General features: G+C 43.2%; 1 long non-coding RNA gene across 1 annotated transcript; it reads left to right on the top strand.

Annotated features, from left to right (window-relative positions):
• The first annotated feature begins 500 nt into the window (after positions 1 to 500).
• Positions 501 to 6562, top strand: LOC114839563. The gene is made up of 3 exons (XR_003781972.1): positions 501 to 575; positions 5697 to 5789; positions 5950 to 6562. It is a non-coding gene; the product is annotated as an uncharacterized LOC114839563 (long non-coding RNA).
• The last annotated feature ends 1232 nt before the right edge of the window (positions 6563 to 7794 follow it).

Raw genomic sequence — 7794 nt, 5'->3', positions numbered from 1 at the left:
AAAAGCATTTTGGTAATTGCAGTTTGGAATGACAGTAGAACCAATCAACCAATCAAAAATTGTCTTGTAATAGGTGGGACAATGGTATGAAGCCTCAAGGTGTCTTGAAGGCCTAAGTATACGTAACAAATTCAGAGCCAATAGCGAGCCTTATTTAGTTTTCTCGCTTGAGCCCTCTTGAGCCCAGCTACCTGGCTAGCTTTTTGCAGTGAGTCTAAGTAAAGATGTTGACCGACTGTCAGTCCTGGCTTTGATCTAAATCAAAAAAAGATTTAAAATCAAAAGACAAGTTACATGAACCTGCCATTATCCATTTCATAAAGGAGAGGAGAATGGACTTTGTGATGATCATAATAGATCATAATTGCTATCTCAGTCCTATCATTTTGAATACAAAGTGTAAAATATTATAAAACTTTAGATAACATGTTGTTTGGTAAAAACAAAGGTAATGACTGACGTTGCAATTGGAAGTACGGGGTACATGACATGTCTTGCATTTTTTTTCTTGCATGCTGGACATCGCGCAACTTTTTCTCTCTGACACCAGATACTGTCCGTGGTCTTGAAACAATGTGAGTAGTTCTATGGTTGAATTTATTCCTAAACTATTTGAGTGACTGTTTTGGCAAATGTTTCTTTGAAACGACACACATTTTCTTCTAACGTGGTTCTTGGTATCGATTTTTGCAACCGTTGTGTACGTTTGTTGCTTCAGAGCAGGCATGGGTCGACGGTGATCAGATAATCGCGTTTCTTTACATAAGTCCGCAAAAGAAAGGTATCAAGTCATGCTCTGTACACACAGGCTTCCGAGTTTTCTATCTATATGTATGATGTCATATATTTTTCCGCTACTGAGGGTCTAGCTCCAGTAGTCACGGTTTGCCGCTGTTAACCAAGTCATATAGGCCTACTGCAGGCCAGTATTTTAATGAAGGGTAGCTTGTTTTTATTAACAACGTGAAGGGATGAGGATGCACTAGGAAAGTTATCATAATTTCAAATAGTCTACAGCTATATCTACCAGTCTTTAAAAATATATATATATCGCCAAGTAGCCTATGCATCGCCAAGTTGGACTAAATTATTAGCTTATACGACAACGAAATAGTAAAGCATTTCCGATACACTATCGGCTGCCGAGAAAATCAAGTGTTCAGAATGTTTAAACAACATTTTGCCTATAGATATAGGCAAATAAAATAGTAAGTGTACTTGCTTGAAATTAATTTAAAATGAAAAGAATATAGCCTTATCAGCATGCAGACAAAAAGGAATAAAGAAATTGCAAATTACATGCTTTGAAATATTAAGCACTCAGCATTTAACTAACTTAGACATTGCGCATTGGCTCTAAAAAAATATAAAATTGACTTGAAATTAAATAATAACGTTATGCTTAATTTCTGTCCAACTTTGAATTCACTTTTAGTAATATGAGTTTGGCCGGAGTCTGTCTTCATGTTGGAGCTACTTACTTATAACAGTCACGACTAAATATACATTCTAAAAATGTCATGAAGTGTCTCTGGAACACAAGGATGATTTTTGTTTTTCTGTCCGTCAAGCTTTACTATTGATCAAAACACAAGTTCTACTGTTTTTTATTCAAGGGAACAAAAGTCATATTTCAGCTTATACATGTTCACAGTAATACAATCAGAGGACCAGAGCTGCTGTACAAATAGTGTTCATAATGGTATTCATTTCATCCCCTTGATATAGTATAAACAAATATACTGTAAAAGTAAAATGGTGCTATGCCTTTGCTGTTTATACTCCGGAACAGACTAATCATACACTCTGGGATACACAACAAAGATAGGAATGTATCAAATATTAAAACGCACACACTGACATATATGAATATAATATGGCTACTGTAAGAGACAAAGGGCTGAGAAAAAAAGAAGCACATTTTCCTTAGTCCAGAGTCTAGACTACTAAAATGGCAGCATGTGTTTGAAAATTAAACAGGCGATATATGTATAGTAGGGATGTCTTGGCCTCTGTTGAGCCTGTTCTCTGCTGTCTGCTGGTTGCGAGCTTAGTAGAGAATTGTTTGGGTCGGTTGTGGCAGAGGTGTGTGTGTGTGTGTGTGTGTGTGCAGCTATTGCGTGTGTTTTTACCTTAATTTGTCTGCACTGTTTGTTGAGTGGTCCAGTGGAGCGAGTGGTGACAGATGATGTAAATTATTGATTGCAGTCTTTCCTGTAGCTGAGTGTGGTGAGCCTTGTCCTCCTCTCTCACTCTCTCTCTCTCTTCCCCCAACATATTCCTCTTGTAAACCCCCATCTAATCCCTTTATTTCTTGTGATCTCCCTTTTCTGTTATTTTCTTAACCTTATCGTCTCTTCCTGGCTTTTGTCTCTTTACTTTAAACACAATCCGTGAGTGTGCCTTGAGACAGGTTTAACAGACGCCTACTCTCTCTCTCTTTGAGTGACTTGTGCTGTCTGTCCTGTTGGCCTGACTCACATAATGTAGGAAGTCATTTCCTGAGTGCTGCTCTGCTCACTGTAACACGTTAATGTCATGACAGATTTACTCTTTAACTCTCATATTCCCCCTACAGAGAGAGAGAGAGAGAGAGAGAGGAGAAGGAGAGAAAAAGAAGGGGAGGTGAAGAGAGAGGGGAGAGATGGGGAGGTAAAGGAAAGAGGGAAGAGAAGACAGTAGGGGGACAAGAAGTGGAATGGAGAAGAGGGGAGGTGAATGAGAGACAGAAGCAATAGATGGAGGAGGGAGGAAAGGGGGAGATACATAGCATGTAGAGAGAGGGAGGAAAGGGGGAGATACATAGCATGTAGAGAGAGGGAGGAAGGCACGGGTGAGGAGGAAGAACATTTTTGACTTTAATGAGACCTTCATTACACTGAAACCACCACCTCTTACCTTAGCCCCAATCCCTCCAATAACATACTGTGTGCCCCCACAACCACCACGCAGTCCCATTCGACGTTATACATGACAACACAGTGCAACACCCAACAAGACAGCAGCAGCACCACTTAACAAAAGTCCATCCAACCCCTTCTCTCTAACCGCACACACAGCCCCCCCTAAGTCCTCCGTGAAACATTTCTAAACTGCTCACCATTTAACAGAACTTACATCCGACCCCTAAGCGGCACAGTACCTTCAGAAATAACACTGGATTGATGCAGCTGCCACGCCTTCAACATAAAAGTCTGATACCTCTGACATGTTCAGCCTTTCTGGCTCTAGACCGCTACCCCTCCTCAGCCGTGCACTCGCTGCTTCCCTCCATCCAACCACGGTGGGATGAATTAGTCTCTGCCCCACTTTGAGTTCAAATGAAGCCAGACTACACTACCGGGCCAGCAGGCCTTCCCCCTCCTATTGGACAGGTGGAGACCCAACCAGAAAAGGTCAACCAGCTTTAATCTCAGGTCCAATACGATGGCACTGAGTGAGTTTGTGCAGAGTTTATGCAGTAGAGAGGAAGTTGTCTATCTTCTTTCCTCTGTGACATTTGGGAGAAGAAGCCACTTTTACCTGTTCAGACCCAAAACAACTGCTTGTAACACCCAGTTTCCAAGTCCAAATACAATCCCAAGAGTGTCCTTATAACCCAACTGCAACCTACTGGTGCTGAAGATTTTCAAAGAGAGCAAGTCAGAGTCTCTTCCCTTTTGGAAAACTGAAAAATGTTTCATGGGCCCTCCGGTCCTCAAGCAGTTCTACAGTAATACCGTTGTGAGCCTTTTGGCATGGTAGCTGCTGTGCTGTTCAATACTAACCTCCTAAGACCTGAGCTTTGATAATGTATGCATTTTTTATTTCTCTTAGCTATTTGGGATTAGTAGGACCTGATAAGTATAATATCTAAGTATGGTGCAGACAACTGCCCTCTAATAAGGACAATAGGTTTAAGTTAAGCAGAATGAAGAACAAGGTGCATGAAAGCCTAAAACATGTCCTCATATGCAGACACGTGGTCTTGGGAGGCTAAGGCAGATTTCATCGCCAGGCTCAAGTCTCTTGTCATCCAAGACCTCTACACCAGGTGGTGTCAGAGGAAAACGCCCGATGACGCTGAATGATTTGATTCCGGCTATGAGAGTTTCAAACAAAAAAAACGAGTCTGACAGACACCATAATAAAATGATCTGTTACTTACCCAAACGAACAGGGAGCTATGATGTCACAGTGTCTTGGAAAAATTAGATGTACCCAGACACAAGATGCCCCAGACTCCAGAACGGCTGCTCTAGCAACCAGGCCTTTGTCGGCAGCCACAGAAAGGACATTTTAAAAGTGGAGCGCCTTGCTTTACTTCTCCCACCAAAACAACCAGTGGAATTGGGTTCTTCTGAGTACAGCTGTCTATCCTGTTCTGGCACCTGTGACCGGATCACCCACAGATGGGACTGTGCCACCAGACGTGTAAACATGTCTGATCTTCACAACTGAGCCAAGCCAATAGCATGAGTAGTGAGTAAGAACGTCCCTCCTGAAACTTTATACAGGGACACTCCTCTGCTAGTTAATGTAAATTAAGAAATAATAATAATTATTTATTTATTTACAGTGGCGACCTGGCCAAAGGCTTAACAATTGAAAGTGAACAATAAGATACAAATGTTTACAATCTAAGTAATATGTACAAGAGAATAGGACAGAAATTGCTGAATTATAACATAAAAAGTGATAAATAAATGCAGACACATACAGTGCTTAGCTGGTGTATGATCAGATAACATCATTGTTTGAGAGCCTTTTGCAGTTCATTCCAGTCATTGGGGGCAAAGAACGATGATCATAAGAAGTGTTGGCCAGTGTGAGGTATCTAACAGAGCCTAGTTTTCTATTGGATTTGTTCCTGTCCAAACTGGGATGTCCATAATCTCACATACATACTCAGGACCTGGACTGACTTGCCCACGGGACTCAGAGGTAGCCTGCATCACTTTGTGTTTGCAAGCCATCTCAGCCAGGCTACACAGGCTAGTTGATTAGTCCGAAATGTAAGCACGGGAACATGATCTGGTACAAACATTAGCACACAACGCCGCTGGAAACCCTCCCTAAGTCTGTCAGTTAACTTGTTGCCTGGTTACCAAAATATCATGTTCCATACAGGTGTCCTGCTTGGTGTAATTACAAGCGAAGAATCAGGGAATGGATGTTTGGCTGATATTAATAGCACCTAGCTTTTCAATGCTTGATTGTATAACGTGTTCAGTAGATGTGCTAGATGAGCACAAAACCCATACAGTGTTGTCTCGAGTGACCGACTCGAACGGAACTCTACCCACCACCAAGTGCAGTGGACAGTAAATCATGATCCTATCACAGGCATTCTCATGGTCTGAGGAAAACAGTCCAAAGACCCAATTTGAAAGCCTAAACAGGTCCAGCAAATGTTTGATTAAAAACAGATTATGTGTGATTGAGTGGCCTAGTACACAATGTGTTTGGCCCTTATGCTAATCAGCTGCTCTTACTACTAATTGTTTTTTCATTTATTGAGATATTTGGAGTTTTGAGACTTATAATTTAATGTATGTTTGCCTATTTATCCTGATGGGACATTAAACCGGTCACCAACATTCCGTGACACTAAAGTGTAGGGGTGTTAACCCAGCTGTCCAGCTGTCCAAAACTCCCAACCTGGCCCCATTCCCATCATAACCACCACTCACCCCCTTCATTCCTGATTGTCATAGATGACTCCTCACCTATCCACCTCATGGCTGATGTGTGATGAGCCCCTTGGCGTGCATGGCCAAGGTGTGTGCTACACATTTGTGTTGGATGAGGTGAGCTACCTCCTAACCCCTCCATCAACTGAATGCGAGGTTTTCCCTCACATCCTTGACACCTTTCCCCACACAGATAGAGTGGGGATAATATTCCCCTGATTAAATGCAATGGTTTCACTTTGACATCATGTTTTATGATGCGTATCTTTTTTTGCAGAACCACAACCAGACTGATGCTTTTGAACAGTATCACGTTGGAGTAGGACAGTGGGACAGGACATGGCCATGTTCTCTAGCTGTAAATGGCCTTAGCACATCATCCAGCGCAGTGCTTCTCCCTCCACATCTGGCACAGCGTGCATCTTCTGTCTGTGCTTCACAACTCGGCCCTGTCTATGCCATTAGAGCCTCTGCCCTCCTGGCTGAGTGTATTTGCTGTGTGCGAGTGTCTGTGAGTGTGTGTGTGTGTGTCTGTTACGCCACCTGTGCCAGAGATAGGCCAATGGGAAATTGTAGCAGTGTGTCACAGGGTACTTTTAGAGCCTGACAGGTCTCGCTGCAAATGTGTGTGTGTCTGAGCTGTGTGTAAGTGTGCCCTTGTGTGGTAGAAATGCCCCGACTCAACCAGGTGATGGCATCGGTGATGGCAGGGCGAAGAAAGAAAAGAAACAATTACCTCACTGAAAATATGTTACGTCTCATCAATATTTCACATCCCAGGTTGTTTTGCGTGGGGGGTTTTCAGGGGGATGAAAATAGTTGCTCTCTCTCTCCTCCGGCCACTTTTAACCCAGGGAAGCAGCAGGTCGGCCCGACAGGGAGAGGCTGCAGGGCTGGAGGGAAGGGGAACATCCGACTGGAGGGTGAGTGTGTCCAGTGCTCCCCTCCCCCCCCCGTGGTCCCTCCCAGCCAGGCGCAGCAGGAAAGCTCCCCATCCTGGTGATGATTAGCTGTTTATTTTTTCATGAAGCCACTCAACTGGGTGGACATTCCCCCTCCTCTTCCTCATTCTCCTCTTATCATCCTCCTCTCCTTCTTTCCTCTCCTTCTCTCCTTCACCTCGTCCTTCGCCTTTACCCCTCCTCTTTTTGGGCTCTGAAGCGCATTGATTTCTCCATTAGGCAGCACTCTCACCCCCGCTACCCCTTCTCTCCTCTCCTCATCTCTCCAACCCTCCAGTTAGTTGGCTATCAACACTGAAAATGGCTGAGTTAGCTATTCCCTCTCAGTATGTAGCTAAACCCACTGAGTTAACTAGTTCAACATGAGTCTGTTTTACCCATAACTAAGGAACAATTGAATCAGAATCACCTTTAATCGCTAAATAAACATACACATATACTCTACTAGGCATAATTGTGCTACTGGTGTTAAACGTATCATGACAGATTACAAAATATCTATGCAAGTTTGACATCCAATTATATCCAATGGATGGTGAGCATGTAATAAAAGGGGATGTTAGCGTAAAGTATATAATACATTTTTTAGATATACATTTGAAGTCATTTAGCAGATGCTTTCATTCAGAGCGACCTAAATTATTAAGCGCATACATTTTTATACTAGCCCCCTATGGGAATCAAATCCTCAGCTACAGTGTTGCAAGCACTATATGCTTACCAAATGAACTACACAGGACCCACAATTTACCTGAATTTGAAATTCAGTGCTTTTTGTGGTGCCTTTTGGAGTTGACTTAATGAAGTGAACACAGACTTCTTACCTTCTGTGGGACGCCTGCTGGCTGGGGGCTACGGCGATGGGAAACATCCTTCTTTTTGGTCCTGATTGACTGCCTTCCCGCCTGCCAGAGGAGAGTATGTTTGGAACAGTGGCCGACAAGGTTGTGAAGGCTCAGCAGGGATGTTGCCTGCATGCTGTCTAGTCCTGCAAAGTCATGCAAGGGCAGGTGGCACCCGACCACTGTTTCTGTGGATCATACAACGTGTTGCAGTTGAGCTCAGTTGACAGACAGAGACCCAAGCCAGACTGTGATGGGGCAGGACTGACTGGGGAGAATATGTTATATGATGTTGTCCTACCACCTGTGATTGTTGGA

This window comes from Esox lucius, chromosome 7, assembly GCF_011004845.1.
Source record: "Esox lucius isolate fEsoLuc1 chromosome 7, fEsoLuc1.pri, whole genome shotgun sequence".
NCBI lineage: Eukaryota > Metazoa > Chordata > Actinopteri > Esociformes > Esocidae > Esox > Esox lucius.
The sequence above is the reverse complement of the archived record's forward strand: the minus strand, read 5'-3'. Positions and strand labels throughout refer to the sequence as shown.